The sequence below is a fragment of the Choloepus didactylus genome, chromosome 3, assembly GCF_015220235.1.
Source record: "Choloepus didactylus isolate mChoDid1 chromosome 3, mChoDid1.pri, whole genome shotgun sequence".
Lineage (NCBI taxonomy): Eukaryota > Metazoa > Chordata > Mammalia > Pilosa > Megalonychidae > Choloepus > Choloepus didactylus.
Window position 1 is genome coordinate 219461257 of NC_051309.1, and position 22168 is coordinate 219483424.

Here is a 22168-nt window from a genome sequence, read left to right on the forward strand (position 1 = left end):
TCCATTAACTCTCATTCACTCCCTGTATTTTCAAAATCATCCCCTTGTCTGCTCTACTGAACCACTACAGCAGACCACTGACTTCCACTGCCCTCTAATCTCTTCTCCACGTATTAATAAAATGGCTCCTCCTAAGGGGTAAATTAAATAATGTTGTTCCCCTGCACAAGCCCCTTAGTGGCTTCCCTTTCAACTCAGAAGAAAACCAATTTCTTTTGCCAGCCCTGCAGGATATGGTCTCAGAGCTGGACCACTATATCCACTTCTCCCTAAATACCATCCCTACTGGTCTTTTCTCAGGTTCCCTGACATGTAAGGTCTTTGTCATCTCAGAACTTTTCTTTCTCAATTTGGATGGCTTCTTTTGTTTTTCTTTATTGTAGGTCTCAACCTAAATGCCACCTCCTCAAGTAAGACTTCCTTGATAACCCTAATTAAAATCGGTCCCTCTAGGGATTTTCTATCTCAGTCCACTGTGTTTCTTTCATTACACTTAGCATCATAGGGAAATGTTTATTTTGGCTTATTTATTTGAATGCAAGGATTAAAGCTCTCTAGTCCATTACTGTATACTTAGCACCTATCATAGTACCTGCTACATAGTGGAAATTCAATAAATATCCTTTCTATAAATGAATTGTCAAAAAGAACTGTCATAGAAGATAGGAAGAAATTAGGAATATAAATTATTACAGAGGAAAAAAGAGAATATAACTGTAAAAAGAAATTTTTATTTAGAGTGATTCCTTTAGAGGGCATAAGAAAAATCAGGCTTAAAGCCAAGAGATGATCTAGAAAATTTATCAGGCTACAATTACCTTTGAGAGGCTCTGACAGTCTTTTTTTGGGCCATATGATTCAAAGCTTAATAAGTGCTGGGATCATGTAATTTCACTCATCTAGATAGAACCAGACCAATAAATACCAAGTTTACTAACTTTGTTCTGGGAGACAGTACAGTGAAATGGTTACATAAAATGGTTTGGAGACTTAGGTTTCAGTAGTTGTGTGACCTTACGCAAGTTACTCAACATCTTTTACTCTGAAAGTGTTCTCGTTTATCAAGTAGGGTTCACAATAACACCTGCCTCTCATAGCATGCTGTAAAGAATGAATGAAATAACTGGTACAACTATATTTAGCACAGTGCCTAGCACATGTTAAACACTCAATAAATGTTAACTGTTAGCCATGGTTGTAACTTTTGCAAGAGGGAATTGGGGAGAGTGGGGAGGGAGACAGAAAGAATGATGATATAATATAAAATCATAATACAAAATTTATTTTAAGTACTTATATAGCATTTAATATGTGTCAAACATGATTCTAGATGTTCTAAAATATTAACTTATTTAAAAACTCATCACAACCCTATGAAGTCGAGCTCTTATTATCTTCACATTACTGACAGAAAGCATACAAACCAAGAGGTTTTGTAATTTATCCAAAGTTATAAAGCTAGTAAGCAGCAGAGCTGGGATTCAAACACAGGCTGTCAGTTCCAGATCCTGTGCTCTTAACCACTATGACACATAGCACACAAACCCACACACATGCAGATATATGGCTTTCAACATACATTAATATATAAACTGATTGTCTCACTGATATCAAATCCCACACTTATGAATTAATCTGGCCCTTCCCCAGGTGGCAGACCTAGTCTTGGCTATGTTCATCCTACCTCAACTCTCTCTTTATCAAGCCACAGTGTCCTCAAACTGCTGCATGCATGAAAATCACATTAGGAGATTGTTGAAAATGCACATTCCTGGGCTACACCCCCAGAGAATCTTTCATAGTAAGTCTGGAATGAGTCCCAGAATCTGTGTTTATAAAAACAACTCCAGGTTATTATTTATGAAGAGGGGGATTCCAGAACCTCATTTGGAGTAAACCAGAAAGAAATACATCTATTTCCTCCTTATAGGGAGCATATGTTAGATGAGTAATGTTGTGGGTTTAAGAAAGATTCTTTGCTGGTTGGAACTTAAAACAAACAAAAAGAAATATATGTAAAGGAAGCTTTAAAGAAATGTATTAAAAGAGAGCTCAAGGTGGGGTTAGAAATGTGGAAACCATTGGAACAGTCACTGAGGAACAGAGCCCTGGAGCTTTTTCAGAACAATTCTTAACTCTCTCTTGCAGTTTTTGATCACAATTGGTCTTTTTACTCATATTTGTGTGAGTGGGAAATAGCTACATCAATAACACCATCACTGAACGATTTATTGATACTTGACAGGCAGCTGAAAAGATCCTCCGTTCTCTGCCATGTGGGATTCTTAGCCCTGGTGGAAGCAGCAGTTACATAAATTATGAATACACTGCATGGCAAATAGATTTTGATGACATCTGAGATGTCTATTTAATTTTTCCATCAATGCAATCTATATTTTGCCAGTTCTTTCTCTGCACTCTTGGTAACTAGAGCCGAGTAAGTGACAGTGGGAAAATAATCTTATGGTAATGTAGGAAATGTTTGGGTGTTGGCTTTTTTTTAATACAAAATATGACATTTCTCACATAAAAGCAGTTTAAATCATGCCTTCTGATGTGTGCATCTGTGCTTTCTCTCTTCAAGGTCATTTGCTTCTATTCATCCACAGACAGACTTAATTGAATCATTAGGGTTGAGTGTCGTTTTCTGGATCAACTTTATTGAAACAAAAAACAAATCAGATTTTGCGAGCATTTCTCCCTGTGTTTAGATATCAAAATGCCACACCTTTCCTTTGAAACAGAATAGAGAATATTCTTTGTTCTCCAGCTCTTTTTTAAGAAATGAGAGGTACATGTTGAGACTCCTTTAGTAATCATGTTGTCTATTATCACAAAGGTGTTTGAGGGTGACAAAAACAGCCCATTAAATTTTGACTTCCCCTCTTAACATGAATCTCTCCCATCTCTTTTAAGTTTGAGAGTAATTAATGCTTTCTTTTAAAGTGCAATAGAGAATATGCATCTTCAGTAAAGATCAACATTTCTTTGTCCGATTTACATCAAATCCTCCTTCATTTGTTGCCATTTAGCTGCCAGTGTAATTGCAGATGATACCTGAGGTCTGGATGCTACAGAATCAAAAGTGATTTCACAGAGACAGTTGCTTTCTATCCTCACTTACCTTACTAAAAAGTTGACAATAAATTGAAAAGAGGGCACTCAGGTGAAAGTGCTTCAAAAATGTGTACTCTGAAGGGTTTTGCCTTTATTATCTACAGCAACTGTTGTAAGACTAAAGGAACTGGATTATTTATCCTCAAATTATCTTCCTAGCTTCTTCAAGACTGACATTTCCCATGCGCCCTATGATTCAGAATGGATCAGCCTTACCTGTCCTGGAAGGTACTGAGCCATAGGGTCTCGTGCAGTCCAGTTAAATAAGGCTATCATAATATAGTCGATTATTTGCTGAATATTCATTTGTTCCATCATGCCCCAAGTAGTTTACTAAGTACTCAAGATATACAGATGAGCAACACATACTGTGGTCACTACAGGCATGAACTTTCAGACTAGCAGATGCAAGACACAATTACTGAGTTTAATAAATTCCAACACATATTATGTAGTGAGTACACAGGGAACTATTCAGAAAATAAAAGTGTAACTTCCTTTATCTAGTGGGTTAATAAAGGCATTCTGACGGCACTGCTCTTCAGATTGAAGCTGGCTCGAGAAATTAGGAAAGAGAGAGAGTATTAGAATTTCGGACAAAGAAAACCACATGATCAGATATCCCAGGATAGGAAAATGTAGCACATTTGAATACCTAAAAGAAGATCAGTTCAGGTAGAGAACAGACTTTAGGGGTTCGAGGAGCTTGATGTGAGTCTGTAGAGATAGCAGGAGCTTGGTTATGGATGAGGAACTCATGGAGTTTGGATTGCATGCCAAGGGCGATGAGATGCTGTCGAGGCTTTTAAGCAGAAGGAGTAAAATCATCAGATCCTTGCTGTTAGATGGTTCTCTCTGAAACAATGAAGAGGCTGACTAGGGAGAGAACAAGACTAAAGGTGGGGGCCTGTCAGAGGCCATTACCTTCATCAGTCAAGAGCTAAAGGTGGCTTTCAAAAGGACAGCAGCATAAAGGTAGAGGAAGTGAGTGGATTTGTAAGATAATTGGAAAGTAGAAGCAACAAAATGACAATTTCATGCAGGATCATAGGTTTGGGATCTGTTAGATGGAGGGCTTAGCCCATTAGCGTTAGAATGGCAATAGAATATTCAGACCACCTGGTCTGGGGACTGGGAGGTAACCCAGTTTCCCTGTTCTCTTCCTCCACTAACGGCTCATCTGCCTAAAATGGTGCAGGCTCCATGTTCCGGTTTGCTAATGCTGCCCTTTTGCAAAACACCAGAGATGGATTGGCTTTTATACAAGGGGATTTATTTGGTTACACAGTTACAGTCTTAAGGCCATAAAGCGTCCAAGGTAATGCATCAACAATTGGGTACCTTCACTGGAGGATGGCCAATGGTGTCCGGAAAACCTCTGTTAGCTGGGAAGGCACATGGCTGGTGTCTGCTTGTTCCCAGGTTGCGTTTCAAAATGGCGTTCTCCAAAATGCCTGCCTCAGCTTCCAATGGCTGTCTTCAAAATGTCTATCTCAGCTACAGCTCCTCTTTCAGCTTCCATGCATTCTTCAAAGTGTCCCTCTTGGCTGTGGCAAGCTCACTCCTTCTGTCTGACCATATATTGGGCTCTAGTAAACTAATCAAGGCCCACACCGGATGGGCAGGACCACACCTCCATGGAAATTATCTAATCAGAGTTATCACCCACAGTTGAGTGGGTTGCATCTCCATGGAAACACTCAAAGAATTACAATCTAATCAACACATATATACCTGCCACACAAGATTGCATCAAAGATAATGGTGTTTTGGGGGACATAATACAATCAAACTGGCACAGGTGCTAACAGGACTGGGATATTTCACTCACCCTCTTGCACTCAGCTTCCAGTCTAGCCAGGATAGGCTACAGAACCTGTTCCTTGCCAGATTCTAAAACAGCATACTAGCTATCTCCTATCAGGCAAGATCACTGAATATATGTCTTATAGATTCTATGAAGCCCAGAAACTGCTCAACAACTTCCTATCTCTTTGCTTTCTCCACCTAGTGCTTCCCTGGGATTTTCTATTCTTGCCTTATTATAATCACATCACCTGCTAAAGTAGTTTTTCTTTGTTTTGTTTTGTTTATTCAACTGCTTTTATGCTCCATGTTTCTCAAAGGCAGACACTGTATATTATAAACCCTTTCATCTTCAGAATATAGCAAATAGAGGTTTCCAATAAATATTTATTGGATAAATAAAATAATTAATTAATGAAACCTCTTCAAGCAAGGGAGCTTGCCCTGTTTTAAAAGAAGCAATATCCCTGTTTTCAGCAAAACTGATGCTTTTTCATATCTCCAGCAAATGTAAAATATTTCACTACCTAGTTTCCTCAGAATATGAGCTTCTAAATGGAAGGAATTAGTATCTCTCAATAGATTTTCTGCCAAAATGAAGGGAGACATAGATTTGAGCTCACATGCCAACTCTAATCAATTGGTTGTCACTTCCTAGAGTACTGCATTGAGAAAGATTTTGAGACTTCTTCTAAGAACCAGAAGAAAGAGTATCATAACTGATTTGGGATCCATGCCATTTGTTCAGAATTTGGGAATAATGGCAATTTTCCCTCATATTTCACCCTTCCTTTATCTAGAGCTGCTTAACATATGTTGAAATAATAACTCGAATGGCCTTATTAGAAACAACTAGGGTACTAAACAATTTTAAAGTTATATCTACATTTCAACTCTCCTTTCTGGAAATTCAAAGAAATAACATTATCTAAACTGTAAAATCTAGATTATAGATCATTACTATGGCTCTGGATTTATTTTCTCTTTCTGAATAGATTGTAAACAATAAAAAAGCAAGAACTTACTTTCCCTGAATAATATCTATGTGACATTGGCCAAAGTAACAGTATCAGTCAGCTATAGCTGCATAACAAATAACCCAAAAACTCAGTTGCTTACAAAAATAAATATTTATTATCATGCTCACATTTCTTTGGGTAAACTGGGGTGTCTCTGTTTCAAGCTCCAGTTCTGCAGGTTGGCAGGTCAGCTCAGTTACTGAAGCTTCAAGGGACAATCATCCAGTATAGGTCTGCTCTGCATGTCTCCCATTCTTCTGGGATGAGTGGGTTGCCCAAGTCATATTCTTTTCATAGCAATGGCAGAGGCACAAGTGAGCTAGCTTCAATGTACAAGCATGTTTCAAGACTTTGCTTGCCTCATGTCTTCTACTATCTGTTAAATCAAGTTCATAGCTGTTTTAGTTTGCTAAAGCTGATGAAATGCAGATGCCATAAAATGGGCTGGCTTTCACAACGGGGATTTGTTAGCCTACAAGCTTAAAGTTCTGAGGCCATGAAAATGTCCAAATCTAGGTATTATCAAGATGATACCTTCTTCTTGAAGACAGGCTGCTGGTAATCCAGGACTCCTTTGTCACATGGCAGCATCTGCTGGTCTCTTCCTTCTCTTCCAGGTTTCATTGCTTCCAGCATCTGGCTTCAGTGGTTTTCTCTCTGTTTCTGTGGCTTTCTCTCTAGCTTCTGTGTCTTTCTATCTGTGTCTTTCTCTGAATTTCATCCTCTTACAAGGTATGCCGGTAAAAGGATTAAGACCCACCTAGGGCATGCCTCAACTGCACTAAACTAACTAAAAGGTCCTACCCACAAGGTCTACACTCACAGGAATGGATTATCTTTAAGAACGTGATCTTCTGGGGTCCATAAAGCCTCCAAATCCTCAGAATAGCCAAGCCCATCATCAACGAAGTGGGAGTTTCCTACACCCACAGTGGGAGTGGTGGTGAATAATAATCCAACATTCAATAAGGGTCAATTTCCTCAAATTAAACGTGGTGATAATTTGCAGAGGTATAAGGTCACTTTGGAAAGAAAATACCTAGCTTATATCAGCATTCAGCAAATATTTTTGAACTATTGAATCTCCATTTTTCCACTCTTACAGTGCATGCAATGTGTGATACCCAGTTGGATTGTAGTGATTTTCTAAGCTTTGATAGAGCAGAGATTTCCAGATTCTAACTCTGTTTCACTCTGTGACCTTAGGCAAATTCAAAAATGCCTCTCTTCTTTTTATCTTGCAGTTAAGGTACAAATCTCAGAGAGTTCATTTATTTCAGAACATTTTGGTATTCTATGATGTGTTTTATGAAGCTATTCCAACTATTCAAAATGTCACGTTCTTATCAGGCCTCAGCCTTAATTTTGTGGAAAACAGTATCTAAATGTTAAATTGCTAATTTGTTGATTTTAAGTAAAAGCTACTTTCTCCTTAAAGGAGTACAATTCAGCCTTTCAGACTGAACACATAAGGATCCCAAACTCAAAATCTTTGGCTCTGAATCTTCATTTAGTTTGAAACTTTAAAAATAAGTTCTCATGAAGTATTAACACACCCTCTCCAACCCTAAGTTTAAATCATAATGAATAAAGAGACTCACAACATCCTTAAATTCATAAGGAAAGAACACATTTATAAAGCAATAATCAGAAAATTTAGTTACTAGTAATACATCAATTAATATTTTTTAAGAATGAAAAAAAGAAGATTTACCTGATATGATAATAGGCACAATAGTGCAATCTTAGAGTAGTTGGCTTCTCTATATAAAGGCACTTTCCAGAAGATTTTATTTTTCTCCCTTGAAGTTCAAATTCTTTATGGTCATCAACACTTTAAAAGGAAACTAGAAGATGGCAGGGATTCTAGTCTAGTCAATTTATCCCGCATGCTCAGAACAGTGTCAAACAGAGAATTCCCCTCTGTGAAATGGTTATTTGGGACAAAACTTGCATCATTTTTTTTCAGTTTTGTGTTTTCTAAAACACCTGGCACAAATTTGTAAACGGTAAACAGTTTACTGACTCAATTGTATTTTTGAGCTGCTTCTGAGCACATATCTTAAATTTTGTGCATCACAAATAATTATTAATACTGAAATGGTACTTACTCTGCATCAGGCACTCTTCTAACAACGTTAAAAGGTGGATACTGTTATTATTCTCATTTTACTGATGAGAGCATTGAAACACACAGAGCGTAGGTAGCTTCCACAAAGCAGGTAAGTGTCAAAGCCAGTATTAAAATCAGGCTATCCAGGTCTCTAATCTGTGATCCTAACCACTAGGAGATAAACTAAATTTGGAAGATGCACACTTCTTTAGGAAGGGAGCATAGCATAGTAATTTTGAACATAGGATTTGGAAAGAAGAGTTCTCAATTAAAATGCTATTTCTGCTCTTTATTAACTCTGCAACCTTGGGTTCCTTAATATCTCTAAACCTCAGCTTTTTTCTCTGTTCAATGAGGAGTATATTTACTTCAAAAATTATTAATGTTATAAAAAGCATATTTAGCAAAGTATTGACATATACTAAACTGGAATTATTAATATCACATCATCTCAGCACCCAGGGAAATTAAATGGCTTGCCCAAGGTCATACATCTACTTATGGAAAAGTGAGGTCTAAACTATGGATTTTTTGGTTCAAATTCTGATGTGTTTTCCTTTCCATTCTACTAATGACCTGCCCCCAGGGACTTCTTACATTACTTTGTCAAATAAGATGATCGAGAAAGGAAACATTCCACCTAACAATGTGGTTACAAACCATATAGGGTGGCTAGGCTTTACAAGTGTGTTACAGCAAAATGTCCCCACATGCTATTGTTATCTTGTTTTCCTCAATGGAACAGAAACAGTAAGAGAATATTTACAACAAAGCCAGATTTCTTCTCGTTTTTTCCTAATTAAAGTTTGAGGGCTTAATTAAGTTCACCTCATTAATATTTGCATCCTGATAATAAAGGCTTCTCCATCTCCAGCTTCAAGCCCAAACATTTATCATCAATCACTTAGAAGTTTCGGATATTTATACATTTCCATACCTTAAAATTTATCTGCTAGTTTCTTGCATAATGTAAGGTCACATGAAGCATCTTTAAAAATCCGTTTGCTTCCAAACCATCAAGTTAACTTAAATCTTCATGAGTTTAACTGGAGTAAATTTGTGTGTAAGGGGCATATTATATTTGCCAGGTGTTTCGGATTTGTTTTTGGTTTTGTTTTGCTTTTAGCTATTCATAGGCTTTATAGCACATAAGCTATTTTGTACCCTTGTTATATATTGCATTACTAAAATTATTTATTTTGCATTCAATTTCTAGGAATTAAATTAAAGCAAGCACACTCACAGAGGTTTTAAACGTCTTTATGGTCTGTGCAGCTTTATTCTAGAAAGGCCCTAAACATAGCTCTTTCAAGTCATATTTTTGACATCCCTCTGATGCTTTCTGCAAATATTTTTCCTACATTCTCCAAGTCTGATTTGATTTAGCCCCACAGCTTTATAAATATCCCTGAAACACAAGGGTATAGCTATAATCGATGATTCACCACATTTCCATCACATGAAAATCAAATTTCCAGTGGCACCGCTTACTCTTTATTGTTCAAAGATCAATAGTTGGAAGGACCCTTCACCCAGCCATTTGCCCGACTACCCAACATGTATTCATAATATCCGCCTATAAATTCAATAGAAATATTAGGTTACAGGGGCATTCATGCTCAGAATAGCAAGATTCCTTGGTTTTGTGAAGTGTATTTGAGACAAATTGCTCTTCTGACTAAACAAAGTCTTCTGGAACGAACATGAGCCAGGAGGGAGGACTCTCTCAGGGATGAGTAGATGGGCAGGGTGAATTCTGGGTAATTTTCAAAATATGAAATACTATTCTCCATCTGCTTAGTCAACATCTGTAACACCTGACATCCCTGGATCAGTGTTCCCTATTTACTCAACCTTTTCAAATAATTTGTTGAGATCCATCTTTGTCCAGATTGGGAGTTCTCAGCACGGTTCACAGGTAGTTGCTCCCCACTGAATGGGCTCTCAAAGCCAATTATTCACTTGGTTCTGCTTTTCTTCTTGTTCATGTATTTCCTTGTATGCTCACAGTAAGTAAAGCTACACTTCTTTTTCATGTCCTTTCTTACATCTAACTCAGAAAATCTTTAATTGGCTGACAAGTTGACATTTGATGCAAGCTTTTGAAATACACAAAGTTCAGAAGTTCTTTTGCAACTTTGGTTCTTAGAACAAGGGTGAAGTACATTTTTAACAGGTTTTATTTGTAGATTTTAATGCTTTCTGATTTATGTTGTCCAAGAAAAACAAAAACAGGCAATATTTTATTCTTAGGCTTTGCTCAAGAAATCTTAATGGATACCATTCTCAAACATATTGCCAACTCACAAATAGGGTATGAATGGATCTTTGCTGAACTTTATCCCAACTAAGATTACAACACAGGATTTTTTTGTTTATTTGTTCATGGCTTAGGGAAAGGGCTGCTTTTTGGATACCAAAAACTTGATAAGCCATTTTGTTTCAGATTTCTATGAATAGACAGAAGGAATAAAGGAGTGAGACAAAGGGGAAATAGGGAATGAAACAAAGAGAAAGCCAAATTGTTATGCATAATAAAATAAGAAAAAAATTCAGAGTTTCTCAGTGCAGCCTGGAAAAACTGGGTGGGCAGGACCATGGGTGCGGAGAAAAGACCTGAAACTCAGCCATCAGGGGACCAGATACATAATGGTAGGAGGCAGCCATGACGTGGTGCTGAGGGCACCTGAAGATTTATAAGAAGTGGCCTAATATTCAATTCTAAGTTGTGGGCTGATCTATGATGGAATGAGATCCCACACGTTACTCTTGATCTTCATTAAGAAGACTGCTACATCCAACTGCCTTATGTGAATGGCATTTTTAAAGTTAAGGAAACAGTCTCTGTGCCCAAAGTGTGGCTTAGAGAAGGACTAAAGGGCTAGTTCCAGGAAGCAAGTCAAAATTGAGCCAGAAGACATCAGAAACAGGAGATGAGAGGAAAAGGTGGGTAAAGGGTACATGAGGCCCAATAATACCTGGATATCCTAGGGGAAAGGAGATCCTGGGTTTGTGGTCCTCTATGGCTATCTCATTTGCATATCAAAAGAAAGCTTGTATAAGGACTTGGGAACACATGGACTAACACATGACTATACAAGGATGCTTGTAATGCAGTCAGAATTTAAGGTAGAAAATTTAAGAAAATAGGAATGACTTCCCTCTTTTCTTCTCTACCATTCTTTACCTCCCACCCACCCCACCAAATTTCTGGCTTCTCTCAGCCCTGTTTCTGTGCTTTTGTTCCTGGAAATGAAGGGAAGAGGTATAGTCTAAACTTGTAAAGTAGTTTAAGCACACAATTCCACATCTCCTGGCCATTTCCCAGCACATACACATGCCTCAAATACCTGCCAGATTGTTGCGATGGTTAAGTTTATAGGTAAACTTTGCTAGGTTAGGGTCTCCTGTTGTTTGGTCAAGGAAGCGCTGGTCTGATTGTTACTGTGAGGGTATTTCATGGATTTAAATGATTAGTCAGTTGATTGCATCTACAGCTTATTACATACAATAAACAAAGGAGATTATCTTCAGCAAAGAGAGAAGAGTCATCCAATCAGCTGAAGATCTTAAAAGGAAAACCGATGATTTCAGCAGTCATGAAGAAAAATTCCTCTCTCTACCTCAGTTAAGCTTCTCCTGAGAAATTCATCATAAGCTTCAACAGAGTTCTCAACTTGAGGCCTGCCCTACATAATTCTGATTTGCCAATCCCTACCGTCACGTGAGTAAATTCCTACAATGAATCTTAATATCTCTCTCTGTCTCTCTCTCTCTCTGTATATGTGTGTATATATGTATATGCATATATGCATTTATCTATATATATGTATATGTATCTATGTATATTTATATACCTACATAAGTATATCTGTATCTGTCTATCTATTTATCTATCTATCTCTGTCCCCCACCTGTTCTGTTTATCTGGAGAACTCAAATATATCTGCTCTGCATCTTCCAGTTTAATTAATTTTTTAAGAAGACAGAGAATTTTATATATCAGACACTGAAATGGGACTTGCCATGGAATTGAGAAAGTCAAAGCTAACTTAAGGATCCATGCCCTGATGGAAGAGAACTTAAGAATGTTATGGTAGTGTAGTGCTCCGTGTCTGAGAGCATAATGCAGCTCCCCAATCCCACCTACCCAAGATACTGCATGCTGATGAAATGGAAGAAGAATGTGATACTGTTTGTTACTGTTCAATTTCATTTACGTGAGTCTGTGGCTTGCCTTTCTTTCCTCAATTTTGAGAAGTGAACAATTTGTTAACACATTTTCAGGGGAGATGCACACATCAACAGAAAGATGATTCTATAAGAACATCCCTAAAGCAGAATCAGAGTTAACCGTTTAAATGAATTTTGTGACCAGGAAGGTGCGTGAGGCATTTCAGTTTACTTTATTTCTGTTTCAAGGGACCCATCCCTAAATCTTGCATGATGAGCTAGAATTTTGCCCACAAGCACCAATAATAGCAATCTTAGACCCACACTTTGCATGCAGTAAGATGTTTTAGGATGTGTAAGGGAGAATATGGAGACCAAAGAGTTTCCAACATTTTCTTAGCTAGAAATTCTGAGCAAATCAGGTAACATATCTGAAACTCCCTCTTCTCAAATGGAAAAAAACAAAAAAACAAAAAAAACACACAACCAGAAAAATCACAGCTATGATTGCTTTTCAAGGATTAAAATACATAATTTTGAAAGTGCTTTTTAACAAATAATGAATAAATTTTTTAACAAAAAATTAATAAATTGCTTATAATGTCAGTTATTATTTTTTTTTTATAGGTAGCATTCTGGGCTTACTCCCTCCCACTGCCATCTCCCCCACCCTTGCACACCAGGACTTCAGCTATCTGTAATCATTTGCAAAGCCAAACAGCCTCTTAAACTAAATGCATTTTTAATGTTCAGAGTCAGGAGTCCTGCTAGTTCCTGCATTTAAAGAGATTTTGGGTCCTGCTTGATTGTAGTAATTACACGCAAAAGGATGGAAGGGCTTGAAGTCAGAGTATCTGGAAAGCAAATGCCACAAATGCCTGTCTCAGAAAGCTGGAAAGCCTCTCCTTTTTGAAGTAGTCCAAAGGCATGTTTTCAAAAAGAAACACATGCACATACACACACACATGTATAGAACATTGACCCTTTTGTTTCCAAAGTCAATCAATCAATCTATCCATTTATAAATACATATTTTTAAGTTGTACTCTCATTGGCATGCACAAGTACAGAGAAGTTAAGTAACTTCCTTTAGGTTCTGTGGGTGGTGCCAGGTAGATTCTGTCCCAGTCTTTCCATTTGACTCCAGAATCTACGCTATTAACCATCATTTTACCTTGTCTTTCAAGTTCTTTATTTGCATTATTTCATTTGATCCTTAAAACCATACCATGAGGTTGGAATTGTTTTTATCACTCCCAACTTACAGATGAGAACACTGAGGCACAAATGAGGTAACTTGCCAAAGATCACACTGTTACTGAACTGGAGAGACTGAAGGCAAATCAAAATCTTTCAGCTCCACACCCTACCTGAGCCATAGTCTGCCCCCAGGCCCAGACTCAGGGTTGAGAAACACTGAAACCTGGCCACAGGCACCTTTTCATCCCCATTTATGCCACCCTATAGCTACACCAGCCTGCCCAGTATACCAGGAACTTACCACACCCTCCGTGCTTTCCACAGGTGTTAGTTCCTCTGCCAGAAATGTCCCTCTCTTTCTTTCAACCTGTGCTCCACTGGAGAAACTCCTTCATCCTCCAGTACCACTTTCTCCTGGTGGACTCCTCTGTCACCTCCCTTCTCTCCCCTAGACAACATTTAATGATTCCCAAAGCACTATTATTTCCACAAGCTTCTGTTATGCCAGTTTTCACATTACGCCATAGTTAATTGTTTATTATTCTCTCTTTTTCCAAACCATGAGCTCCTCATATCATGAAGAGCATTTTATTTATCCATTTTCTTCAATGTCTTGCAAAGTGATTGGCATATAGTAGATATGCATTTAATTTTATATTGAATTGAATTTGGTACAACTGCTTTAGCTCTCTTTGATTCTGTACCTAGTAAGGATTAGAACAAAATGAAATCAGAAACTCTTTAACCTAGTTGTGTTCTAATTAGACAATTTTTGTAAACAAGTTCACAGATTCAGTCCTGATTCAGAATGCTTCATTCCATGATTTTTGTGTCTATGAAGGAATTTTAATTCAGGAAAATAAGTAATTGATCTATCAGGTTACCATATATGAATATAGTAGGCTTGATTTTGCAGTTTGTTTCAGTTCAACTCTCTGACATTGCTCTAACTCTCATTTCCTTTCCCTCTGATGGCTGATTTCCAGGGCTTTTGTAAATTATTTTCTGCTATTAGTAAAATTTGCCAATTCTTCTTAACATTGCCCTGTGTCCAAGTTAAAGACCTAATTCTAGAACCATCTACTATAAAATCTTATTTTATGCTTTCCCGTATGATGGGCTAACACATTAGTTTCTTCATGTGTTCCAAGCAATCCCTTTTACAATTGGTAAGTTGTATCATGTTATTCAAAGTAGAAAGAGTTTGAATTGATGATTGATATGTGAAAATTTAGTGTAATGAAATGGTCTTCCATAAGTCTCTCAAATGGGTTTCAGAAGTTGGACCACTCCCCTCAAAGAATATGGGGGTGAGGGTGGGGGAACGCCATGCCCAGGCAGCAAGCATGTACCAAGGACAGGTGGAGCAATAATGTCCACCCTATGGAATTTTACCATAATGTCATTGCTTGCACATAATGATTTTCTGTACTCTTTGATGCTCAATTCTATATCATTGGGTTGCTTTGGTTTGTGCCTGGGGCCTACTCTCCCTAGATATTGTTCTACCATTTGTCATGTGCTCATTGTTCTAAGTAGGTCTCTGACTACATTTGTGGCTTCGACACTCTCCAGAATTCTCCCTCTATTTCAGTTACTCTGATCTTTGGTGCAATTTGAGATGCTTACCACCTGCCTTAGTTTGCCAGAGCTGCTATGACAAATACCACCCAACAGGTTGACTTAAACAACAAGAATTTATTGGCTCATGGTTTTAGAGGCCAGAAGTCCCAAATCAAGATTCTGGCAATGCCATGTTTTCTCTCAGAATCTGTAGCATTCTGGAAATGTCTTGCTACAATCCTTGGGGTTCCTTGACTTGTATCTCTTCCTCCATCACATGACAGTGTCCTTGGTCTCCTCTTCTGGCTTTCTCTGATTTCTGGCTCCTATATCTTCTGGCTTCTCTGAGTGCACCCAAATCTCTCTTTAAAAGACCTCTAGGAATACTGGTTAAGACCCACTCTGATACAGTTTTGCCATCCATTAATTAATAATAACATTTTCAAAAGGTCCTATTTGCAAATGGACTCATTCCCATAGGAATGTGGATTAAGATTTGAGCATGTCTTTTGTGGGGGACATGATGCAATCCCCACCACTAGCCCATTCTTCGTAGATACACTTTCTTTGCCATTGATCATGGATTGCACCAATTAGATCCTTTCACTCTCAAATTATCTCACCACCTGCTTGGGCCTTTTCCCTTGACTTAGTGCCTCATCCTCAGATTTTGACAGTTACAGGAGCAACAAATATGTTCACATTTTTTTTTCCTTAGATGGCATAATAGAAATATTACTGGCATGTAGAAAACCTGGTTTCTGGTGCATATTTTATTGCTAATAAGCAGTATATCCTTAGGCAATCAATGAAGTGTGTGCATCAGAATGACCTGTGCAACTTCTACAATATACACATTCCTGCATTCAACTCTGGACCTATTGAAATGGAATCTCTGGAATGGATTCCCAGTGATGTGTATTTTTTAGATACTAGATGATATTAATATTCACCTGTGGGTTAGAACTACAGTTCAGTTTTGAGATCTCAAATGACCCCTCTGGGAATAAAATGCTTTCCTATCAAATGTATTTATCTTTAAGAATTCTGGATAATCAGACAGAAATATTAGAAACCTGATCTTCTAGTTATCTAGAATTCTTTTTTCTTCTGTAATGTGCACGTTATACTTTCTTAGCCCTATTTTAGCACATTATTTCAGGAAAGCACCATGATTGAGGATGCATTTTTAATTTTTAAGTAGGAAACATAGGATTTGAGTCATTTGGAGGAGTAACCACAGATAATAGCTTCTTTATTCCGAGAAATTGCTGCCCAGATTTCTCAAAATCCCCAGGAACCATGGTTAATTTTCATTAATGGTAATTAATGGCACATTTTATGAAAATGGCTTCTGGGTAACTGACATTCCCCTTGAAGACCAATAGACTTGCGCTTAGTTTCTTGCCTCATACATGAAATTACTGTTTTCCCATGACAATCTGGCCCACTCCCTGGGGCTTGAGAATTCTAAGTGGCAGAACCACTGGTGGCAACAAGAGCAGCTTGCTCAAAGTGAAGAGGGACAGTTAAAGAGGAAGGAATGGAATCAATATATAATAAAACTGGGAAAGTTGTACCAAGTCATTCATTGACTTCCGCCTGCCTAATGGGCTAGAGCTTTTCACTTATCACTCAAGTTTAAAATTTTTTTTCTTCCTACAAAAAGACAGGGAAGATTATATTATCTCTTCAACCATCATGTCACAGAGCAGAGCAGAGCAGAGAGAGTTGTCATCAAGGGTAACCGGCAGCTGCAACAGTCATTTTGTAGTGAGGCATTGAGAGAAGCAGAACTCTAGCATAATCACAAATCAGAAGAAAGACAAACAGGGCTATGAATTTCCAATTGCCAACGAATATCTATATTGATATTCAGATAATTTTGCAATTGCAGGAAGAGAGACTGAGAATTCTGTGCTTTTTTTAAAAAAAGCCCCAACCATGAAAATAACCATTTGGGCAAAGGTCAAGAACAGAGAAGAAAATTAACAAATGGCATGGAAGCCAAATAAAGTCTAGAGTGCACTAAGCAAAGGTAATTTGTTTCAAACGTCTCTGACTATAGATTCCACCATTTTCTTAGTTGGTGAGATTTGACAATAGCATTGCAAACTATACATAGTTTGCATTTGCTTTTTTTTCTCTATACACATTTAAATTAAATGTTTAGTAAACAATATTCTATTAATTTCATGGTGTGATTTCAATATTTATTTCTTATCAATTTGTGTTATCTCTATATATTTTGAATAAAAGAAATATTTAATGTATAGTTATACTGGACTGGATGAATCCTAAGAAGAACTTAAAGTAGATAAATTACAAGCTTCTCAGAATGATGCATAAGCATTGCTTTTTCTTTTGTTTTCTTTCTGGGAGTGAAAATCTTCCAAAAAGGTAGGGTCATAAATAAGGAATAAAGTCAAGTTTCTTTCTATAAATTTGTTCCTTCTTCCCTCTTTCCCCATTTCTCTTTTCCTCCTTCCCTCCTTCCATTCCTTCCTTTCTCTTTTCCTTAGTTACTTTATTCTTTTACTTTCCTTATCACTTTCTATATTCTTCCATTTCTACCACGAACAATATCTTGGCCAGCAAATACAGGCATATTTTACTTATTTTCTTTATTTCCCTCTGTGACTCATGAAAAATGCCCCCAAAAGATCATTCTCAGTGGGTTCCTGCTGCAGAATCCAATCTTACAGTCCTTAAATGATGTTCTTTGCTGCATAACTTTGCTGAGTTGGGCACACACCACAGCGCTAAGATAACAGGATACTGAGACGGTGCTGTCTGGTGAACTGAAGTGAGGTAACTGCAAGCTAGAAAGGGGAAAAAACACTTTAAGGATGTACTGAAGCATGGAGATGAGCAGTCTGGCATAAAGGAGCTTCTAGGCAACAGCTGAGCAGACAGAGAGAATGGTCTGGTATTTAGCAACATAAAACTAACCAAACTTTAGCTGAATATGAATCTATAGTAGCTGATACTAAAGCTCTATAGAACTGATTTTTTAAGGTGAAATGCTCTGTTGACTGTTGACCTCTTCAGCCATTCCTGGACCACCATAAATTATGTCAGTCTTGAAAAGGAAGGGCAGTTTAAAAGGTTGGTAAACAGCTAACTATATTGCCAGATGAAGGGACCTGACAAAATATACGAGCTACAGTGCTTTGGAAACATTGAGAAACTGGTGATTAATCCTATGAAGAGAGAATCCTTTTCTTATTTGTCTTGTAGGATACACCAGGTTATGCTTCACCGTCAAATTGTTTATATATTCCTTATGTTCTACAGGAAGAGCACATATAAAAGATTGAGTAATATGGCCAAGTACTCTGAAAATGCACACATAATGATGGGTTTTCCAGTGTACTATACTTAGAGGCTTGCTTCATAAGGGTTGATAAAACACATGGAGCTAAGGGAAGGCCAATGAACTTGTGACCTTTTGAAGGAGAGGGCAGAGTGTACAACTTGGATCAAGATAATGTGTGATCTATAGTGATTTGCTTTCTAAAGCAAATCTAGAAGACTTTGAATAAGATCCTTACAGCATCACCAGGTCTGAAAAGGTGTGCAAAATTACTGATGCCATTTAAGAGTTCAATAGAGACAGTGTTCTCTTCTATCCCTCCTTGTGTGTTCAAGTAGATGCTAGATAACCAGAATCCTTAGAACAAACAAAAAGAAACTACTTCAGTATATACCTTTAAACAATAAACAAATTTTCCCACAGAGCCTCAAATAACCTGGTCACACTGAACATAATTTAATAATCCCTTAACATAGGCTCTATCCACTCCAAATTCTTTCAAAAATGTTTTTGCAACTGATTATTCAAACCAGAATCTAATCCAGGACCATGCATCACATTTGGTTATTCATCCATCCATTTTTTTTCTTTGCCTTGAAGACTATTTTTATGGAACTTACTTGTTATAAAAACAAAGCCTGTTATTCTGCAGAATATCCTACTTTCTGTATTTGTCTATTTCCACGTAGTGTCATTTTTGTTATTTCTCTGTCATCTGTACTTTGCATAAATTGGAAATTAGCGCTAAAGTCTTAATGTATTAAAATTAAGCATTTATAACTAGAATATATTAGAGGTGATATTTTATACCTACATGACACGGCATCACAGAGTAACTAGATGCCTCACCATTAGCGATGCAAATTTTGACCACTAAGGTGATGCCAATCAGATCCCTCTATTGTACTTTTACATTTGTTCACCTTATTGTTACTTTTTTTCAAAATTAATTTATTTAAAAAGTTGTAGGTTTACAGAAAAATCATGCAGAAAATAGAGTTCCCATATATCCCCTCCACACACGCAGTTTTCCCTATTATTAACACTGCATTAATTTGGTATTGTTTTGTTCCCTGACAATTGTAAATTCACCTAATGTTTTAAATACAAAATGATAATCTTTTCCCAAATCAAAAACTCCATTAGTGATTGAAAAATGGTGACTTCCTAGTTCTGCCATCCTTTCTACATGGATTAGCCATTCCTCTTTAAAGTAGAATCCTCCCTCAACTTATTTGAGTTTCCTGAAATTTAGTTCCTGATGAAAAAGACAGGATAAATATTTAATTATTTCCATTTAATTACCAACTTTAAAGCAAAGAGTTGATTTAATACCTCTAAATATTACTGCAAATATTGATCCAACAGCATAGTACAGAACACCTACACTCGTTGATTACGACAAGTCAAAATGTCTTTGGTTAAAAACAGCATTTGAATTTCTGGCCAGAGAACAAAGTGATGTTGAGAATCTAGAAACCCATAATGAAACATCCATGACATATTAGTCTCACATACCAAAAACTGCATTTCAGTTTTCAAATTATAAATGTGAGATAGCTAGCAGGAAAAAGAGGGACTATGTTCTAATAACCATATGTTGACTACATTGTTAACAGATTATGTTTACATAGGATGACCATAAGTTCTAGCTTGCTTGAGACAGCCTGAGTTTATATCTGCTGTCCCTGTGTAATTACTAACAGCAACCCCCCTCTCTCACAAGGGGTCCTGGGTTGCATGACAAATTATATTACCACCAAATGTTTGCATATTTTGCTTGTCAACTAAATCACTTATGAGAAATATAATCCTTTAGAATTAGTTTAGGGCAAGCATTTTTAAGATGGTGGTGGGGCAGTATCACCCCAAAGAATACAATTTATTTTTAGTGTGTGAAAAATCTTAGATATCCCAAAGGTTTGTAGCTTTCCTTGGGGATGGGGATAGATGCATGATTAGGTGGAAAAAAAAAAAATGCCTATAAAGAATCCTTAGAGGGATGAAAATGAAAAAAATATATATTGAGAAACATTGGGTTAGGGTCCTACTTGTTCTTAGTGTATAAAATATTTTTTATTTCATAAAATTTTATGTGCTGCATGATCTTCCAACTTTCACTAGGTTCTTTCTTTATCCTGTGCTATTAAAAGGCCAGTCATCAGAGAGTTGTAGATCATTGCCTAACGACTCTCAAAAAGAAAAGAAAGAAAGAAGAGGCAGAACTTATTCATCACTCCTTATATGTCCAGCATTTTACAGAAATCATATGTTGTAATCTCACAACAACACTATGAGGGGATTCTTTGTTGTACTCCATTTTATTGCTGAGAAAATTGTGGCTCAGATAAAGTAAGAAATCCCCCAAACCTCCCATAATAAAAAATGGGAGTGACCCTTTGCCATGTCTTCCAATGTTTACCCATCCACTACTATGGCCATTTTGAATGAAACTTTCTCAGTCATTTTAAGTTGTACCAAAATCCTACTCTCTCTTTCTCTCTCTTTTTCTCTCCCTCTCCAGTTCTTTCTCTCTGGCTTTGCAACTTTATTGAGGTTTAATAGATATACAATAAAGTAGAATGTATTTATTAGAAGCATACAATATAATGGGTTTGGCATATGTATGCACCCATGAATCCATCCCCAAACAAGATTACAAACATTTTTATAACCCCCAAAAGTTTCCTCATTTCATGTGTAACCCAGCCCTTCCTCATCACTGTTTCCAGGTAATCACTCATCTGCTTTTTTTCAGCACATTTTTTTGGGGGAACTTTAATGTATACACATAACATTGATAACTTTCAAAGCACAATTTAACAAGTAGTTAGCAAATTTCAAAGAATATCATGGGTCACAGTTCCACAACTTCAGCTATTTCCAATATTGTAAAACATAACATATACAGAAAGGTGTTAACTTTCAAAGTATAGCTGAACAAGCAGTTATATAGGCAATTTCAAAAAATGTTATGGGTTACAGATCCACAGTTTCGGTTCTTTCCTTATTGTGAAATATAGGATATATACAGAAAGGTGCTAACTTTCAAGGCAGAATAAAATGAATAGCTATAGAGCAAAATCTAAAGAATGTTATAGGTTATAGTTCCACTGTTTTCAGGTATTTCCTTCTAGCTATTCTAATACCCCACTATCATATATACATATATTTATATAAAGTTTCAGTATTCATAATCCTTTGTTAAATCCTATCTTGTCTGTTGCTACCCACTCCTCTTTAATCACTTTCTCGATCTTCAAGGGTATCTAGGATGGGAATCCTCTGGTGGATTTATGTTTCTGAGAGATAAAACTTAGTGAGTGAATCTTTTATAGAATCTCAGGTACGGACCTAGGTATTTTGGGACTACTATTGGTAAGGCCATAGCATACTGTGGCCATTTGGGATATCTAGCTGGAGCTTGCATAAACGATTTGCTTTTAGTCACTATGAATCAGTTTACATTCATAAGATTTTTTTATAATTGGAATAATGCAGCAAATAGTCTTTTTTGACTGTCTTCATTTACTCAGCATAATTTTTGAGATTCATCCACTTTCTTTTGTGCATCCATAATTTGTTCTTTTTTTATTTCTGAGTGGAATTTCATGGTATGAATACACCACATTTGGTTCATCCATTCCAATTTTTGGCTGCAAATAAAGCTGCTATGAGCATTTCCGTACAAACCCTTTTTGTGTGTGTGTGACCATGTGCTTTCATTTATCTTTGATAAATACTAAAAAGTGGAATGTCTGGGTCATATGGTAGGTATATATTTAGCTTTTGGAAAATCTGCCAAAATGTTTTCCAAAGTGGTTACAGCATTTAACATTTCCACCAGCAGTGAATGAGCAT